The sequence below is a fragment of the Gallinula chloropus genome (genome assembly GCF_964237585.1).
Source record: "Gallinula chloropus genome assembly, chromosome: 8".
In the NCBI taxonomy this organism is placed as follows: domain Eukaryota; kingdom Metazoa; phylum Chordata; class Aves; order Gruiformes; family Rallidae; genus Gallinula; species Gallinula chloropus.
The window spans coordinates 23,795,191-23,816,196 of record NC_140093.1 but is presented as its reverse complement, the minus strand read 5'-3'; the positions used below and the strand labels follow the sequence as shown (position 1 = coordinate 23,816,196).

General features: G+C 41.7%; 1 protein-coding gene across 1 annotated transcript in view; it reads left to right on the top strand.

Moving 5' to 3' along the window:
* Positions 1-21,006, top strand: part of SPSB4 (splA/ryanodine receptor domain and SOCS box containing 4) — a gene marked incomplete at both ends in the record, with an annotated part of 59,798 nt that overhangs the window by 1,178 nt on the left and 37,614 nt on the right. The window lies entirely within an intron of this gene.

Sequence of the window (21,006 nt, the reverse complement as noted above, 5' to 3'; positions counted from 1 at the left end):
AAATACAGCTTTCAGCAGTTTTTCTGAGAGAGCTGTGTTTGTTTCAGAAGGTGCTCTCTGAGGGTATTTTCTTCTCCAGAAACATGGGGTTTTGGATAAACATTAGCTATTTTTGATCTAAAGGGGTAATAGCGAAAGAAATCATTGCGTAGTAAGGAGCAGCATGTTGCTGCTGTGACCCTGAACCATTAGCCCACCAGAAAATAAGTTGCAGAACTGGGTCTTGTCCAGTTCTTGTTGCTGCACAGGAAGATGTGCATTCCACCAGGTCCGTATGCAGATCAGCATATACTCAGTTGTGCCCAGTTACCTACAATCAGCTTCCCAGATACTGCAGGTTGGAGGGTAGAGGGCTGAACCAGGTAGTAAGTGGAATTTTTTTCTTGTTTAAAACTCTATTATCTGAGCTGTAGGAGGAACAGTGAAAAAATATATATAACGAAAACAGATGACTGAACATTTTTGTGGGTTTTGGGCTTTATGAATGGAACTTGGTGTTCTAAAAAGAGAATAATAGCAAGTCTGCAACACCTGCTTTTCAATTAGTAATTTCTAAAGGAATTTACTATTCTTTTCGGTTAACATGTGGTGGTCTAATTTTTTTCTGTGAAAAATTAATTCTCTTCTCATCAGCCTTATGCCTGACATAGCAAGTAGAAATATAATTAAATATATTAACCCTGTTTAAGATTACCTTTTCATAAGCATCTGTAGTAAGCACTACGGGAAAGAGTCTTTATCCATGGAAGCCCTACGGGTTATTACAGCTTCCTGAGTGCTGCTACGGAGGAGAATCGGAGGATCAGAAGTATTTTGCAGTTAGTCAGACATGGAAAAAGTGGTACACTGACAGCTTTTTCTTTTTTCCTTTTTTTTTTTTTTTTGGGTGGTGGGGAAGAGATCCTCTTGCAAACTGAGTATTTGGTGTGCAAAGCCAGTTTTTATAATACTGGGAATATTTGCTAGACTAAGCAAAGTACAGCTTGGCTTGGTCCACCATATCCACACAAGGAATCGTTCTGCATTCCTTTTGTATCCTTCATAGGGCTGCTCAAGGGAGCTCTAGAAAGATGAAAACCGAGGAGGAGGATATGAATGAGTTGGATAGAAATGATAAAATAAAAGGGGCTAAGTGAAGAAGCATAGCTGTGGTCTGTGAGATGGCAGAGAGAAAAATTCCCATCCGGTTTCTCATGGGATAATTCTGCTGGAAGAGGCAGGATAGCTTTCTAAACTATCCCAGAGAAAGTCAAAGGAGGTGGCTTTGGTGGCTTTTTTTGAAGTGTGAACCCATAGCTAAAAGTAAACTCATAAACTGAACTTTTATGTAGGCCTGAGTGTTAATCTGATCATGTGAGGAGGAAGTTTAAAGCCGCTGTGCTTTGGGGCACTTTGACATCCTGGAATCACATAATTTGTTATCACATGTTCACTGATCCATTACTGTTCTACAATGAAAACAGCATTCAAGAAGCCAGAGTAGCTCGTTTAGCTGGTGCTTTAAAGCAGAGGCCTCTTCCTCTCTGCTAAAAGTGTGTCTATGCAGCCAGCCCTGGGGCAGTAGGGTGTGTTTGGTCATGGCACTCTCCAATGTACTTCAGTCTTACATAGTTTTATGATTGTTTGTTCTTGTGAAAATTGGAGTAGATTTAGAAGAACAGCAAGATGCTTGTGTTGCATTCATGAGTCTAAATACTAGTATGAGCATGGAATTTTTCTGTTTGCTTGCTGTTTAACCTTAAAATTTCTCTTTTTTTTTTCTCCTCATTCCCTTTTGCCTGGAAGTATCTTGTAGCGCTGATTGCAGCTTTTAGTAGATCTGGCAATAGTAACGTAGCTGTTCTTGAAACTGCTGTGAATTGTAACTTGCTATTTAGTGATTGATTGTTACCTCTCAGAATGTGTACCACAGCTTGCAATGGTTGTTTGTGTGGTGTCTTACAGAGCAAATGGAGTCCTTGACTGCAGGGATTTCCAGTGTTTTCAATACTTGCTGTTTAAAAAGAAGACCTCGGAATGCCTCAAAGGCCCATGTATTTGAGTTGCCTGGCAAAGAGCAAAAGGCTTGCAGGAATGGAAGAGTGAAAGGACCAAACGATGAGCTTGTGCAGCTGCAGTGAACTTAACCATATGTCGTAGTGGTATAGAGATGATGCAGGCTTTGAAGTATGTTAATTACCACATAGATGGCAGAGCCATGGAAGGATAAGGTTACAGTTCAAAGATCAAGAACCTGCGTGCCCTCTAGACTCTGGCTATTGCTCCTAGAATAATGCTGTGGTCAGAATCAATCATAGTTCTTCCAGCTGCAACTGATACCCAAAGTATCCTGCTTTCAGAAGCTACTTTGAACATCACATGCTGATGTGCTGTGACTTTCACAAGGCTGCTTTTCACTCACATCTGAGAGACTCAAGAGTTGCAAATGCTTGTCAGGGTTTCAGAGGGAAGGCAGAGGGACAGCTGCTCATAAGCACATTGAGTTCTTCCCAGGACAAAGTTTTTTGAAATGTTATCAGTGTTTACTACTCTGATGCCTGAGTTGTGTAAAATTTAGCCACAGGGCTTCAAAATTTTTGTATCAGGCTTCTGACTCATTGCCTATTGCAATAATTAAAACCCCCAAATAACATAAATGCAGTATGTTGTTTTTCAGATGCTCTTCTCATCAGGGCATGTGCATACATTTTTAAAAAACAAAACAGCTATTTATAGCTGTTTTTTGATGGTGAGTCCTGAAGAGTATTTATAGACTGGAACGGAGATGTATCAAAACACTTCTGTATAAATGCACATTGCAGACCATGACTGATACTTTACTACAGTGTATGTTTAAACAAAGCGGTGGGAGGACAACATAACAGTGCTGTGCTCAAAAACTGGGTCATTGAGTAGGTGAGCTGAATGCAGTGATTTATTTTGACCCTTAAAAATGCTTGACAGAATCATCAGTATTTTGACAGGTCCGACTCTGCCCTGTTCTGAATTGGTGTAGAAGAGCAAAGCAGATGGTTTGTATTCTGTATATAATAATATGGGATCCACAGACATAGAGTTTAAGAATGTAGCTTACAGGTAAAAAATTTAGAATTGAATATCTTCCTAGGCAGGGAGAAGGCAGAAGGAGGCTACAGAAAGATTGCCCAGTCTGTCAGCCTTGAGTGATAGTGTGGAGTTGAGAGGAGTGCTGGCAGGAGGGCTTGTGGGGCTCTGCTAGTCTTGGGACCTGTCCCATGTGCATAGGTCTTGTTAGTGTCATGGGGGAACAACTGTGTGCATGAGCACTGTTGTTCTGGCCATCTCTAAAAATGCCTGCTGCTGGCCCTTTCAGAAACCTTCATCCTGTAACATGTATGCTCTCTGAAAGTGCCGTGCTGGATACCACAGCTGTTGCCTCTGAGTGAAGCATCTAGTTGGGATGTGTCCTAATTGGACAGTGTCAGAGAAAGCTGGGAGTTGCCAAGGTCTTGCCTAATTCTTGACTGTTGTGCATTTGTATGAAAGAAGGATAAGTCAGTGTTTAAATGGGCTCTAAATACTTTGAAACTGCATGTCAAAGGACTCAGAATTCTCTATTATGATGTATTGAGTAGACTACAATAATAAGATTTAAAAAAATGGCTTCCCACTACCACAAATTAATATGTTTCTGGTTATAAATCCCAAAGCTATTATATGTGAGGAAATTAGGCAAGATTTTTGGGGTAATGCCACCCAACCAACTCTTCTGTCTAGTGTCTGATGTTTGGAATCTTAGTCTTAGAATCTCTTTTGCTGCCTTAAGTACCAGAAAGAATTAACTCCTGGTTTGGTTGCAAACAGACTTTAAGATCTTAAAGATAAACAATAGTATCCCCAATTAGCTTCCTTACTTTCCTCTGTTCAGAATTTAGCTGTCCTGTCTTAAACTGATGATTTCTTAGACTCAAGAATTATATTTGAGACATTTGGGATGCTGACGGATCTTTATGCTTCAATCTCTTTCCCCTAAAATTAGGGATGTTGATTTCAAAAGGGTAACTTTCCGTTTCCCTTTTATGTAATAGTGCAAATCCTTTGAAATATTCACAAACATACCATTTATTTCCTTTTGCTTGGTATTTATGGGGTTTTTTGTCTGCTCAGGTGCAAAAGCATATTTGTTGCACTAGACCTTGTGTAGTCTTGAAACATTTTGGAAAAAGTCTAATTGTTAGGTATCTGCTCCTGCATAGAGGCCTGTCTTGCTGGATCCTGTGCTCCCTCTCTGCCCCAGGTTGGCTGAGGGAAGGGTGATCTGCTTGACTTCTGCCTCTCCAAAGTTTGACAGCTTATGCTGCCTGTGCATCTGGAGCCCACCAGGAAGAAGCCTTGGGGTGGTTCTGCATTGCAGGTGTGAGAAAGGAGTGAGGATGGGTCTCAGTCTGCTGGTACAGCCACAAAAGTTTTGGGACATGAGGTCTCTTTGACCTTATTGCCCTTTGTTCTTAGCCTTGGGGAAGACCACAACTTAACCCTTGAATCCCTTTCTGACCTTAAGTTGCATGTGTGTAACACTGTGAAACAAGTATGATGTTCCTAAGCTAAAATAACTAATGCTGAGCTATAGAACTAGGCACAGCTTCTTTCCTCTTTCCTGCTGTTGTCAATTTATCTCAATTTACTTTGGTGTGTCTCTAACATACCATAAATGCTGATTGTAATACTGACACTTCCCCTTGGAGGCCTTTTTACTTGTAAGGAAATCCAAGTAAAAATTGCATAGTTGGTAACTATCAGGTGAAATATATAATCTTTCCTCAGATCCTTTTTTTCCCCCCAAGATGGTTTTCAATTAAAATTAAGTGACTATGTGTTTTTGTTTATGTGACCCTGTTTGTTCATCATATTTATATAATGTATTACTCTGGAGGTAGTGATGGAACTGATGTACTCTGAAAATCCAGTATTGCTAAACCGTCGGAAGAATTTTCCCTACCAACATGCAATCAGAGGATGAAGCAATAGTAATTAAGCAGCTAGGGCTGTGAAGAAGCAATCTTTAGCTTTTGTGAAAATTTAACAGGAAACGGCGTTTTCACTTCCTACTTCAGGAATTGTTGGGGTTTTTTTCTTCCTCCACATGCACCCACCTTCCCTGGGTTAAGTACATTTCTTGTATTTTAATTTACTGATGCTCTCTTAATAATTCTTGGGCTTTTCTCAGCAGGTTGAAACCGTTTATGTGCCTCTTGGTTAGTTGGCTTTTTGTTCCTTCCTGGTAGTCTCTGTTTTACATCTCTCTCCCAGATACTTACCCCCCCCCCCAACCCTCCTGCTGCTTTCCTCTCATTCCAGATGAGTTTCTTTTATGTTATTACACTCTTATTCATAAGAAGTTCTTCCTAACGTTTTATTATCTCGTTCCTAACTTCAGATAGAGTAGACTTTGTTACTGGCAGCAGTAGAACATCAGGTGCAGTGTCCCCCTGCCAGAGGAAAGACATTACAGATGGAAGGGTTTGACTTCAGCTATAACAATGAATGGTGTCTGTTAATGGTCTCCTTGGGTGAATGTTGAATCCCTTTTCATTTGTATATGTTAATTGTAAGCATGCCAAGAACCATCTGATTACTTCAGGCTGGTAGTAAATGGATGCTTATGAAAGTACACAGCTAGAAGGAGTTTCTGGAGCCTAACCCTAACCCTACACTTGTATGATTAGCCTTGACTCCAGTGGTAGTCAGTCAATCTAAGGCACTCATTAGGCTTACAGATAAAAGGTTTATTTCCCCCTTACAATCTAGTCCAGGTTATTTAGCAGAGACTCCAGCTGTTATTGACCTAAAACGTGAGAAGATGCTGGTGTACTTACACCAGCCCCTCAGGCATAAGAACAAGCATCAGTAGTCCCCAGCTGTGGGTTTACTTGCATCCTGCTCTGGTTGGCAGAGGTGCCGTGTTGGTGTGGTCTGATCATGTTTCCACTGATCCCCAACACACCGTTTTTGAGAAATGAGAACCTTGAAGGGCAATGGCTACACCTGTTCTCAGAATTGAAGTGAATGCTGTAATAGAGTTATGCTTTGAATATTGTGTTTATTCTAAAACAGCAATTAGAAATTTGATAGCCTTCATCCTTTTGTGAGTTTGAGCTACAGTGTTGGAATTGCCCAGGCCTCACAGGCTTGTACTGAAAGTAGAAAGTTGTGAAGGGTATTTATATTTTGATATTGCTCTGTCTGTGTTGTTGGGCATCGTACAGCATAAATCCAAGCTTTGATGCAAATAATTATGCTTTTGCAATATGGTATCCAGTGATGGATTTCCTTCATTGCCAAAAATGTGTGGGTTTTGTCAATTTTGACTATGGCTTCATACAAGTTTCTTCATAAGCTACATGTCTCCTCAAGATACTACTTTATTTGTCTCTCCAGCCATGGAAATTTCTTCCCTCTTCTAATCACAAGCCCTCTCTGCAGATGGCATCTTTTTCTTCCCTTAAAGACAGTGTAGCTCCTCTATTAGGAGAGGCAGGCAGCAACCTAACTGCTAGTTGGGGCTCAGAGTAAAGTCTGCTTCAAAAAGATCAACATGAGAAGACCCTGAGCTTCCTGAAGTGTGTTGTGGTGAGTGGCAACTTATATAGCAGTCTTCAGATTATAGCAAAAACTGTACTTTAATGGTAAATCTACAGGCAGCGTGCCTGGAAACGAGCCCATCCAGAAACGCTGCTGTGTTCTGCAGGTGACTTGCACTGAAAGTAGCCATGGTGCCGTCTGCCTGCCTGTGTAACCTGAGAGGAAAGCTGCCCCAGCAGTAACACTGTGTGGTGTTAAATAGTACTGAGGCTGTGGAGTCAAACACTGGGAAGCTGGCAAGTGGCAGAATGGGATTTGCTTTTGCAGCTGTAATTCTGAGGTTGACTGTGCTGTGTCCCACTTTCTCCTGGTGTTTCACTTGTAAAAGGTGGCAAGTTCTGCTGCAAGTCATCCTTCTGAGCCCCTTTGCTGCTGGTGTCTTCTCTCCCCAGCTCTCTGTGCCTGAGCTGGTGTATTTTGTAGATTCCTGGGGATAGCAGCCGGGGAAACCTGATGGACCACGACAGTCCCAGTGTTCTCAGGTTCAGTTTTGTGTTGCCCTTTGAAGATAACAAATGAAAAGCCCAGCTAGTGAGGATCAAAGTTGACCCTCATCTTGTTTGATTTGTGCATATATAGAGAATTTAAATAACTTAATCTTTCACTTTAAACTGTTTTGGGATAGGACTGATGATCAAATCTGTCTTCAGGCCTGTTATCAAAGCTGATTTCTGCTGAAAAGCCTCCACCATTAGAAGTGTGAGATGGGGCATTTCCATCTTCAGCACTGAAACTCGGGTTTGGAGCAGAGGAGATGTTATTTTAGAAGTTACTGACACAAGCAAGCTACCTCTAGGAGAACTATAAGGATTCTTTCAGTTGTTTATAGATTATTTTTAAATGTTAGTTGGTGGTGAAATACAGAAGTTAAAATGATGACACTCCTAAGTGAATTTCTGTTGGTGATTTTAAAACAAAGAGAGCATTTCATATGGCCTTCTGTACCTTGGCTGGGTTCTGCATGGCTGGTTGGAGTTGCAGGTCTTCAGCTAGGAGTGCCTGTTGCAGTGGGAAGGGCATTCACTAGGAGTGTTGGATAAAATACTCTTGGTAATGCTTGTTCTGAGAGGACTTGGCAGGCAGTAACTGAGCCAAGCAGATGGCTGCTGTTACCTTGGATGGGTTAGTCGGAGCTATTCCTGCATTTTCTGTGGACATGCCTAAGAAAACACAAACTCTGTTAACCTGTCAAACTCATGATAAATTACAAGGTAAGAGTACCTCCCTGCCTTATGTGAACACTTTCTCAAAGTAATGAACTTCCAGACCTGGCATATTTTTGGGCTCCTTTTTCCTCTTAGAGAAGATTACTTACTGGCTCCACCTCAGCAAATTTCTTATCAGTGCCTTGCCAATCGAATTATCTTACTCCAGAGAAGTGATTTCTATGAAACCAGAATGTATTTTGAGCAAGGAAGTAGGTTACAGGGAAAAGGAGAGTTTTTGAGATCGATGGTTGCATTTTCTCCTTACAGACATGTTTGTTTCTACAGTAGCTGCATCTCCATTGCAAATGAGAATTCATGTCTGCGTGTATTGTTGGTATATGAAACTTAAAGGTGATGTACCTTCTACTTCTGCTTTTCAAGAAAAAGAAACTAAGTGTTTCATAATGTTCTTGTGCATGTCACATACCTGTGTACCTAGTCAATGTCACTGACTAGGCCCCAAAGACTTGATTGCAGCACCGGGAAGCTAAAAATAGATAAATTGCTTCCTCTTCCCTATGGTTTCAGCAAGCTTGACAACTGCAGTGTATCAAACCAAGGCAAAGCAGTGAGGTTCTTGCAGATCCTGGTGCTTTTTCCTCAGCTCTTGTAGTGTTTACCTTTTGCTTCTTGGCATGCTTTTAAACAGAGATCCTGTCATTGCTCTCAAAGACACATTCCACTGTCCATCAAAAGAGAACAGAGTGTTGGGGTATATTAGTACTCAGTTCACACTTTCAAAACTGAAATGCTTTATGCTTCTGAAGATGCCTCATTTCCAAGTAATTCTTATTATGTAAAATATGCTGTTTGGAGAGGTTCTTTAAAAGATCTTTCTCTGTGAAGGTTAAAGTAACTTTTAAAGGCTTAGGAATTAGTTTAAGTACTTAATTTTTTAATAGCAAATTTTAATTTTAAAACTAGTGTAAGTATTATGAAAAGAATGTATTTTCACGGAGTAAAGAACCTTCTCCCCCATGGGTTGCTGCTGCTGAAATTCTTCATCCAGCCAGAGGCACCAAGCCCAGCAGCGTGCTTGGGGTGAATGTACCTCCAGCGACAGCTTCGCTTCCAGCCCTGCTCTGTAAGCTTGCACGTTCCTTGCACTGAAGTAACACTTGGACTTCCAGATTTGTAAAATTTTGATGCTGATGATGTCAAAGGCTGCCACTTCTTATGAAAAAAGCACTGGTGCAGTGAGTGACATGGGCTGTGCTGGCCTGGAATGTGTGCATTAGCTTAAGAAATGCCAATTAATTTCTTAGCTCACGAGCTTCTCTGCTGTGGAAGGGCTCTCCCCATGGTGTATATGGACTCACTGTGTCTTTGTTATTTTAACCAAAGCCGTTGCATTAATGTGCTGTGTATGGTTGTAGCCATGACTACATTACAGCTCCATGCGTGCTTGCCATATGTGTAAACAATTTGCTGATTTTAGTGGTATGACCCATTGGCCTCTGCCTGGATAAACAAATGAAGGCCAAAGTTCAGAGAGATCAGAGGGGGAACTTTAAACATCCTGTGAAATCTGCAGTCCATTAAGTGTACGTTAGTGTTTGGTTACAGCCAGTCCTTTTGTACTTTGAAATAATTTGTTCATGACACATTTGGGAAAGGAGGTTAGCTTCACCTGGTGCACAGAGACTTTGGGGAATGTAATTGCATCGGGTTTATGTTAAGAAATCAGCTTCAGTTGTATTTTCCTGTCTCAGGAAGGGGAGTAATGCTAACACGAGATTTAGCTGGTAAAGTTGTGGGGGCACACCATTGGGAACAGGGCTGTAGTGCGTGAAGAATGAGCCACAGTGTGAGACAGGTGATCCACAGGCAAACGTGGAGAGAGGAGTGTTGAGAGAGGAGGAATAGTAAGAGGTAAAATGAGAAGTGACAGAAAGATCTAGGAAAATAGATTTACAAGAGCAAATGTGAAGAAGGCATTAGAAGGAGGAGTGAAGGCAGAGAAGTATGGGAAGAGGGCTAAAAAGGGAAAGATGTTGAGATTTTGACAGAAGGAAGTAAGCTTTGATGTAGTAACCCAAGTAGCACACAGAAAACAAAGGTCATGACTCCAAGCTCCAGACTGACCAAACATCCCTACTCTACTTTCTTTACTTTTACTGCAGTTCTTCTAGCAGGGCCTCAGGTTCCAACCCCCCACCTCCCAGGGAGGGAGTGAAAATTCATCTGGTTCCTCCCACCGTGCTGGGCTTCCCTCACTGCTGGTAACTGCTTGGTTTTGTAAGCCAAGCTAACAGCCTAAGTCAAGGAACTTGGCAAGTGTTTGGTGTGTTTTCAGTATGAACTTCACAGGAATTGCTGTGATGCTATTGACATCTCCCAGGGTCTTCTGTCACTTGTGTTATTTTCAGCTGAACTTTTCAGTTCAAGTAGAAATGAGTGAACTGTTAGTATTTCTGTATCAGAGAGCCTGCATTAACCCTGCAGATTTTTCTTGAAATAATCTTAATTAACTTCTGATGGACTTTCATGTTTCTGAATTTTTTTCTTAATTTTCTGAAGGTTTACTAGAAATTTAACTCTTACTTTTACATAAGAGAGCTCTTATCCATTCAATTTTACTAACTTTCAGATTTTATACTTCACTTGACCAAGAATAAAGCAGAAGTTCAATCCTGTGTGGTGCAAAGTTTTTTCAAAATCCAGCATGTAACTTGATGTATTTGAAATTCTGGATTTATAGCCTTTTATCATCATCCTGGGCAACACTTCCAAAATGCAACTCTGATAAATTTGCAGTATGATCAATGCAAGTATCTGTATGCAAAGACCAGCTTCCTAAGAATGCCTTTTTTCCTGAATCACTTAGAGAGGAATTTCTAGGCTTCCTCTGTCTTCTTTGTCCTAACACCTTTAATAAATAATGCATATATTACTTAAAATATTGAAATATTAATGAGAATAAGTATCTTTCAAACAGAATGGAGATGGAACAAACCAGAAGGATGCTTTGGAGTTTTCACCCAAGGGGGCTCTGTTGTCAGCAGCAGTTCTGGACTTGTGCTCCTCACCTACACGCTGCTGCTGATGTTCTCCGGGCATCCAGGGTCTGGGATGGTGCTGAGATACTGTGTGTGAGAACCTGTTTGAGGTGTAGGTGAGATGCTGCACATGTGAGTAGTTAGGTGATGGAAGCTCAGGGCTGAGAAATTGTTGTACAAACTGACTACAGACTGTTTTCAAAACTGCCTAGAAAAGCCTGGCTTTTGGGACAGGGAGGTGTGTGTCTGCTTAGGGGGCGTCTCCTGCAGTGTTTGTTGTTGTGGTAGGGGTTTTCTGTTGGGGAATATCCTGGTGTTCAAGTGGCCCATCATTTCAGAGAAAGAAAAGCCATCCCACTGTTGTGATGGATGGGTTCCTCAGCAACCCAGTAGGACATGCCAGTCAACAAATCCCAGAGCTCAAAGTAACTTCTCATCAGACTTGTTGTCTGGAACCACCATCTGCTTTCTGTTCCCCAGATTTTGGCGTTGATAGAAACTTCCTTAAAGTGCAAGTATGAAGCAACGCCTTGTGTATGAAACATGAGTGAGCATAAAACCTAAATGTACTGTTACCATAGCATACTGAGCCACTTGTTCCTCATTGTTCTGAATTACTTTCCTTAAAGTTAGTTTCTGTTAAACCTAAATGGTACCTGCTTAAGAAACTGTTACAGTAAGCATTTTACATGAAACAGGGAAAGGGCTTGCTTTCCACTGAGAGTAAATAATAAAGTGCAGCATCAAGTATTGCTGTCAGTCTTCCTTCATGTGCTCTGAAGAGAAGAACTTACTTGCAAAATGTAAAAATTCAGAACTCTGAGCTCTACCATCACGTTGCATTTACATGTGTGTGTTCTTGTACTCATGGAAACAGTGTGACCCACAGATAGCATTCTGGCTGTAAGGATTTTTGGTAGTTTTGTGAGGGTGAAGTCCTTTGCAGGTGGAGGAAGATTACTTCTGAAAATAGAAACAGCATGTGAATAATCATTAGGCAGGAGGGAACTGAATTAACATTTTGTGCAGTTGCTTGGTTTTCCATTGTAGACAACTACTTACAGTAATAAATGTCGTTGTTTGCTGGTTTTCCCCTGCTCTCTGTTTAGTTGCCCTTATGAACAGGACAAGCTGTAGATCTAAACCCCATCAATTTAGTGCTCCACTGCCTTTGCAGTGTTCATTTCTAGAAAAGGTGTTAGTCTTTTGAACTAGAGCTTTTGTCTAACTCGATGTGCTTAGGATTTGAAGTAATACATGAAAGTAGATGTTTTGATAGTAACCGACTGGCTATTAGACAGGTGGAAATGGTAAGCAAATATTCTACTTGTGAGGTTGCCCAGTGCTAAGATAAGAAAACCACATTTATTAAGCCAGTATGAGAACAAACCTGAACTGTAAAAAAATAAAGTAGAAAACCCCCAAATAAACAAAGCCCACCTCCCTAACCCCCAAACAAACTTGTTGTTCAAGCTTTTAGGATTAATATTTTGAGCCAAAAAGACAGATGGTAAATCCATTTCCCAATGCTAATCTGACAGTAGCATTCTGATCCTCTGTGGAGCTCACTAATGCTGCGTGCCTGTCTGAAATCCAGGGGCTGCCGGTAAATGGTATCTCCTTGTGCAGAAAGCCTTCTCTGTTGATTTAGCTGGTGATGGAGGAGTGCCTCCTGCTAGTAGTAGTGTTGTTACTCTAGTTACTCTGTAGTGAGTGTTTAAGTACTGTTTTTTTACAGGAGGCAGAGTGCTGCGTTGTCCTTTCCTGAGTGAATGGCTGTAAACGATCTTCTACTTGTTCTTTTTTCCTTTAATCTGTCTCTGTTCTTACAGATTTGAAAAAAATGGGCTCTGCTCAGCTGATCCTGCCAGTGGTTTTGCAGAAAGAGTATTTACAAATTATCTTTTGAAGTAAAAAATGAAAAACTACTCTTAAAGAATTTGGGGCAAGCCAAGTGAGTTATAAAGATGCGGTTGTGCAAAGCTGTCTAGATGTCTTGAACACAGGTAAATTGGAATTCATCCCTTAATAGACTCTAATTTAAATTTTTTTTCTAAAAAATAAAAGTTTTCTTTGTCAACAAGTGATTAGTCTTGTTGAATGTAAAAAAAATCACCTGATGCACACTGTTCTGGTGCGGTCTCACCTTGAGTACTGAGCGTGGTTTTAGGTGCCACAGTACAAGAGGGACATGAAACTATTGGAGAGCATCTAGAGAAAGGCAGTGAGGATGGAGAAGGGTCTGAAGGGAAGTCTTACGAGAAGAGGCGGAAGTCCCTTGGTTTGTTCAGCCTGGAGAAGGCGGCTGAAGGGAGACCTCACTGCAGTCTGTGGCTTCCTGGCAAGAGGGAATGAAGAGGCAGGTGCTGCTCTCCCTTTGGTGGCCAGTGATAGAATCCAGCAGAACGATATGAAGCTGCGATGGGGAGGTTTAGGTTGGATGGGGCCTCTTTACCGAGAGTGTGGTCAGGCACTGGAACAGAATCCCCAGGGAAGTGGTCACAGCACCGAGCTGGACTGAGTTCGAAAAGCATCTGGACAATGTGCTCAGTCCCATGCTCTGGCTTTGCTGGCCCTGTGCAGAGCCAGGATTTGAACTCAGATGATCCTTATGGGTCGCTTCCAGCTCAGGAGATTCTGTAAATCTATGATCACAGTGAAATTGGCTCAGCTGTAGAGTGTTCCTTTAACTTTGCAGAATAAGAAGCTGTCAAAGAGATGGGTTTTTACTTCATAGGTGTGGAGGCACAGACTGAAGGCCCAGGCCCTTCGGGACGTAAGAACATGCTGGTCCTGGGAAGGGCCTGTTGTGCTGCTGTTTCTGTGTCAAAGCTTGTCTCAGTCACAGGGTTTCTTAAGGGCTCTTTGACTTGGTTTGGCAGCTTGCTTCTCTGCCTCACCTAGAGTGCAATAAATAGGTAAGCAAGTGGAGCCTTTTTCACATAAAGGCTAATGTTCTGTATTACACGACACTTTTGAGGAACAAAATGATCTGGATTAAGCAGGATTAGACCTGTGGTTTTTTCCAGATCCTTATCTGGTTTTAGGTAATGACTTCTACCTTTGGCTGCATTATGATTTTGTAAATCAGCTTCTGCAGACAGAGCTGAAGTATCTATTCCCCATACGGGCCATCCAAGGTGAATTAATGCATATACTTCATTTCTTCCCATTTTAGAGCCCGTCTTGAATTTACCATAAAACACAACCAACTATTTTGAAAAAGTGAAACCAACTGCTTCATTAAACACGTAATTGTGTGGTGCAGACAGCAGTCTCCAAAGATGTTACTAACCTTTTTGCTAGGTAATTGTAGCAGGGAATTCAGTGCCCTCTGGGGCACTTCTCTTGCCATCAGTCTGCAGTTGTTTCCTCCCTCACAGGAGAACCAGTGAGTAGTAAATGATTTCTGGTTTTAATTAGGCAGACAAAGATGCATGCCCTGAAGTGCATTACAAGCTGTAGTCATTAAGTGCCATGTCTCTATGGTCTTTTCCTGGATGCCCCTTATAGTTGTGTGTGCCCAGGGGTTTGCTGCTCAGGCTGAGAGGGTATGTGGGTATCTCTTTGCCTTCTCAGACGTGCACCAACCTGCAGTGCCTGGCCGTCTGTAGCACTTGGTGCTGGCTGTGGCTCTGACTGTTGAACCTCCCGGCACACCACTGGCCGAGTCACACTCAGCCTCTGCTTTTCCTTGCTGTTCAGCCAGCTGAGCCTCTGAGTTCAGTGCAGCTACAGAAACACAGGGGCTGTGTAATGCCCAGCTCTCACAGGCTCTGCAGGGCAGACTTCCTTAGCTCTTGGTCCTGAAGCAGTGGTGGTAAATTGACCTTTTGGCTATTGAGAGACTGGGGATTTTTTTTACTGCTTCTGTGCTGCTGAACTTTGTACTCGGATGACAGTGCTGAACAAAAGAACTGGCAGCAGTGGTGGTCTTGATGAATGCCTATTTAGACTCTTCATATAGAGGGATTTAGGTGTCTCTTCAGCCAGTGCAATTTGAGTTCAGTCTCTTATTAAAAAGTGTATGAATCTAAAACTTCCACTGTTGGAATAGTGACTGCAGCTTTTCAGCTGGCATTTTTGTGCTCAGACTGCAGAAACTTCCATGGTGCTCCCATTGAGGCCTCAGACTTACTTCTGTTGTGCTTTTCAACTTATCTACGTGTTCCAGTTGAGAAAAAAAATGTATTTTCAGTTATCTGCTCAACATTATATAAAACAGATTCCATTACAGAGGGAAACTCATATAGTTTTTGCTTCTCTTTGATCCAGGCTGGAAAAGAGATTTTGGAGGCATTGTGCATAATATGAAAATACTGATAATGAGTAATCCAAAGGGCAAACATGGTGATGTGAACTGGAACAGAACAGGAAGCCTGGCTGTGTTCTTGTGGCCAGCTTGTATCATGGTTCCTGTGTGATTTTTATTGTGTGTACCCCTACTCCTCTACCCCTTCTCCCCAGCTGTAGAAGTAAGTAAATAAAAACTAAATAAATAGTAGAACTTAATAGGTTGGTTAAGAAGGAAAGTGTGGCTTCTGCACAAGAAAAGAATAAATAAATCTGTATCTGATCAATGGTCCACCTCACTTTGTTGTTATTGAAGACTGGACACCAGTTAACTGCTGGCTGAGGGAGACTATGGCAAGTGAGTGAGCTTATATGGTGATTACCTGTTCTTTCCCTGATTCCCATGAAGCTTATTTTGACTGAGTGATCCCTTAGCCTCTGATCATCTGGGTTTCAGTGACTGACCCAGCCAGATGCACATGCAGTTGCTAACCCATGATAGGTTCCTAAACTCTACTCTCCTTTTGTAGAGCTGTGTAAGCTTTTTACATCCCGAGCATGCTGTGGCAGCTTACACGTGTTACGTGACAAACCACCTCCTTTGGTTTGTTTTGGCCTAACTCTTCAGCCTGGAAAAAAAAAAATTAGCTGTAGAGAACATAAAGAAGGAGCCTGTCCATTCATAAATGGCACTGAAAAATTGGTTAGGGGAAGGTCTTGTGTCAAAATCTGATGACAGAGGTGTTCCAGTGAAATATCAGGTGCCTTTAAAAAAGTCACACATTAAACAAATCAGTTCTGTGAGTCATTGCAGTGAGTTTATGTGGAAATCAATCCCTTTTCAAACCCATTTACACTTTAAATACATTCATAAACAATCTGCTGATAACAGATGAAGGTGACAGTCCCATTGCATCCTGCAGCACAGGGGCTGTCAGAAAATGAAGAAGTAGTGTTGAGTAAAACATAATGAAATTACCTGCTCATGAAAAAAGTTGTCATTTCATATGGTGCTTCCTTGCCTATTAAATAAGTATGAGATTTAGCTATATGCTTATTGAAACTAAAATGCCAGAAGGTATCAGAAGCAAATTTGTAGCTCTACATAGAATGATCTATGATAGGGGAGAGTAACTTGATTTTTAGTAAAATGTCAAGTAATTTTTGAAGAGCGCTAAAGCTGTTAGGAGTTGCAGCAGGGGTTACAGGATTGGTTTGTCTGGTCTTATGAGGTGAATTTTGTTTCCACTTTGCCTCTATAAATACGATTAAAATAAAATATGGAAATACAACTGTTAGACTTATTTGATACTGGTTCTCACATGTGTTTTCCATTACCAGCTAAATGTTTAAAATAGTTACAGGAGACTAAAAACAAGCTTTTGTCAGACGCAGTTTATAAAATAGTTTCAACAACTTAAAATGGAAACAGCTTAAAAGGGATTATTATAGGTAAGCTTAAAAACTGCCCTCAATAAAGATTAGTCCATGGCAGAATTCCTGCGGCTGCTTGATAGTGGAATTAATTCCACCTTTTTTTCTTGAGTTGAATATGGGCATCTGTTCATATTTAGGTAACCTTTAAACCTGGAAGGAACTGTATGTGTTGTTTGCAGGTATCCTTGGAGCCACTCACTGATCATTCACTCAGAGCTGGTCATCACAAACAGATTGTAAATGTGAAACCTTCCTGCTGGGGAAAAGCAGCAATTACTCTGCCTTCAGCCAGCAAGGGAAGCAGATACCACCTCCTGACTCCTTTCATGTCTGCTTGATTAGACAGAACTTTGAGAGTTATTTTAGCGTTCCTCAAGTAACTGGTACAGTACCTGGAATAGGAGGTGTATTCAGAAAGTGGGTGAAACCAGTCAGTGCTGAGACTGGTAATGTGTACCCTTGGAATGGCTTGCTTTGAGTTTGTCCAAGTTCTTGGTAAATGTGCCCTTTCTGGTTTCCTTCCACTGTACATATCGATGTGGATCGATTATTTTTAAATATTGTGTATTTATAGCCTAAACATTTGGTGGCTGACAGTAGCCTGTTCTGTCTTGTGTCTGCCAACAGTGGGAGATCGATGGGGTGTAATATATCCTGGAGGCGTTACACAGCATGTGGCAAACCTGCCTCTGCTGCTACTCTTAAGTGTGGGTACGAGTTTGGTAGCAGTGGGCTGGTTGTGGAACATAATTACTACTGAATCTGAAGGCATGGAGGAAAGCATTGGGACACCTTTTTGCCAGTCAACAAAGCTGGTATGACTCTGCAAATCTGAACTTCCCCAAAACATCACTGAAATACACCCGCAAACTAGTGTCCCAGTCAAGCTGTCTGATAGAAACACTTTGCTAAAATAAAAGAAGAAGAAAGTATTCATTTAAAAAGAAAAATATATATATATAAACCCTCATAACTTTATTTAAAAGGATAATCAAGTTTAAAAAAAGTTAACGATAGCTTGAACCTTGGAGTAGTTCATTTGCAGACTGACTTAACTTGCCAGCATGCTTCATCTATTTGTCATGCATTGATCCAGGCCATTAAAGAAGGTCACTTTCTTGTTATTTGCTGAATTGGAGTTTAAGATCCCAAATTGCTCAACTTGGGCAAGTACTTACATTAAGTACCCAAGGCTTCTCCTAGCTCAGAGTGACACTACCTGCCTTGTTGCTTCCATCTTTTATCCTTCACTAGCACCAGGTGTCCAACAAGCTTATGTTTTGAGCAAGCCTCTTGGGCCTCTGGTGTTGGACAGTCAGCAATCGATCCATTAAAAAAAAGTGCAATTGATTTCAGAGGCACAGTGAAGGTCTTAAATGACATGTGCAAGTACTGTGCCTCTTTAATGTTTCGGGTTTTTTTGTGAGAGGCTGAGTGAACTGGGGCTGCTCTTGGCACCTAGTGAGAAGTTCTTTGAAAAGATTTAAAAACTGCCTTTTAATGTATTGAGCAGGAAAACTTGCAGAAGCTTCTGTGTAACCATTTAATACCATGTGAGATGCTTGGTATTTTATTTATTTTAAATTCAGTGCTCTGTTCACTTTCACTTTGGAGGTTTTCTGTTTCTGAGATAAAGAAGCAGTGAGCCACCCCCTCAGTTGCTGTAAATGGGTGTGGTGCTGATACAGCCAGTGCAGTGGGCCAGCCTGTCTTAGGTGAGAATTTGAGCAGCTGTCTGTCCTCTCTGACCAGTTTGTCTATTTGCTGAGGTTTGCAGAGCATTATATAGGCCAGTACAGCAAGACAAATTCTGCTTGTTATCTGGGTCACCCTTCTGGCTTCTACACTGTTGGGTGTAACTCTAAATTTCAGAATTACAAATATATTTTGGAGTCAAGTGTATGCCCTTCTAAAGGAGTTCCTGAACTCCTTAGCTTTTGTATTTTATTTTTGTGTCTCAGTATGTGGTAGAAAAGAGCATTTATTTTAAACATGTAGTATGATTTGGCAGTATGGTCTGGGCAGTCTTCCTCATACGTTCCCTGCTGCTGTCTCACTGATTAAACTGACCTCTTCAGAAATTATATGTGATGGTGTTAGAGCTTTGAGCCAATTTGTGTTCTTTCCTGACGCTAAGGTTGCATTGAAGTGCTGAAAATACCACGGAAGGGAATTGGTAAGGTGTTGTGTACATCATACAAACGACTTGACCGTGGAAAGCATTGCTTTCATTGTAATGTAGATCTCTTGGGTTTGTGTTGAGTTGCCTGAGTGAACATCTGTAGTGGTCTGGGTTGAAAAGCGCAAGAAGGGTGTATTTGAAGGAAAGGGTGATGTTCCTCATGTTTCTCTCATCCTCCCCCCTCCACATCTGAGTTACATGTACTTTGGTGTCAGTTTTGGTGTTTTAGCCATAGTTGGTGTCTTTCATATCTCACAGACATAGAATTTGCTTCCCCTAAGGAAAGTGAAAACGTTGAAAGCAAGCTAACATGGATTGCAGTTGCAAGATGAGAGACTTGCTGGGTCAGTGTTGTCCAATGACATTTAATACTTGACTACACTGCTTACTGTGCGTAGGGGCCAAGTTTAGTTACTGATGCTGCCTGGAACATGCTTAGGCTTCAGGGGACAGGAAGAGCATGTAAAACTGCCCGATGTCATTCTTTGCCTTACTTAAAAAGCTCTTGTGCTGAAGTACTGGGATAGTGTAATGTCTGATATTTTACTGAAACTGTGCTGGGCTGATGAGAGAAGAGTAAGAACACTCTGGGCCCTTTTGAGTATAGGATGATTTTGAGGATAGCCTTTTTAAAGGTAATCTCAGTACAGAAACTACTGGAGCTTCGTGTTGGGAATGGCTCCTGTTCAGATGGGCATCAGCATATTTTAAAACTGAAGTTCTGTAAGAAACACAGGAAATGGACTGAAGAGACCTCTGTGTAAGTTCTATCAGATCCTTATTTCTGTTGTTGTGTGTTCCTGTACTTTTAAAGTATTTTTGACACATTTGTCTGTTGGTGTAAATTTTTATTTGCTATTAAATTTTGTTACAGAAATTGTTTGACTGTAGTAGTACTGTATTAGAAACACAGACTGTTACTATTTCACTTTCTGCTTGGTGTTGCTTTATTACAAAGAAACATTTTGTGGAGAAAATGCTTGTGTCAGTCTTGCTTCAGGTAGCTATGATTACTGTAGAGTTAACATAGGCACATGCTCCTAGAAGGTTCATAAGGCAAGGGAAAAAGCTTGGCACTTCTTTCAGCTAAAAATCTTGTGTTGGGATGCGGCCAAACCCAACACCAGCGCCTCTCTGGGTTTGCATCTCTCTCCTTCAGCTGTTGGGGTTCCTTGGGATCCATATCATGCTCAGGCTTTGCTTGCAGGCAGCGTGGATCCCATCATGCTGTAGAACAAATACATTGAGTTTGTCTGGGGAGAAAAGAAAATCCTGTGCTTTGACACTTTAAAGAGACCTTTTACCGCCCCTCCCTCGGCACACAGTTCCTGGTGAGAGAATCACAGAATCACAGGGGTTGGAACGGACCTCAAGAGATCGTCAGGTCCAACCCCCCTGCCAAAGCAGCTCCCCAGCTCATATTGCACAGGTTGGCATCCAGACAGGTCTTGAATCTCTCCAGAGAAGGAGACTCCACACCCCCTGGGCAGCCTGTCCCAGGGCTCCCTCACCCTCACTGGGGAAAAGTTGTTCCGCATGTTGGTGTGGAACTTCCTGTGCTACAACTTGAGGCCATTGCCCCTTGTCCTGTCTCCACAGACCACTGAAAAGGGGCTGGCTGATTCCCCCTGCATCCCGTATTTAAGATATTTATAAACATTAATAAGGTCCCCCCTTAGTCTTCTTTTCTCCAGGCCAAACAGTCCCAGCTCACTCAGCCTTTCCTCATAGGGGAGATGCTGCAGGCCCTTAATCATCTTTGTAGCCCTTCTCTGGACACTCTCCAGGAGATCCCTGTCTTTTTTTATACCAGGGAGCCCAGAACTGGACACAACACTCCAGGTGGGGCCTGACCAGCGCAGAATTGCTGTTTGCTGTGAGCAGAGAGGATGGAGAACGCATCGTGATTTACATGTGTGCCTTGGTGTAAACCAACCCAAACCAGAAATCCTTATTGAAACTTACTTGAGATTATGTACACAGGGGCACTGTTGGGTTTGTTTAGGAAAGTTGTTACATTTGTAACAAGGAATTGTTGCTTTTGCAGCAGTGTTTAGTTGCTTTTGCAACAAACTTTCACTGCTGAGCAGCAAGTGTTTTGCTTAGAAAGGTTTGTTACTCAGAAAACTCCACCCCAACTTCTGTATCAGATTTTTTTTCTCTCTCCATATGTGTAGGTACCTATATGGAGATAAATGAGTAAATAAAGCCAGGTTCTTTACCTTGGAAGACCTGAGAGGAGGTTGCCCCCTGCCCTGCAGCTGTCAGCTGCTTCGCTCCCTTCCCT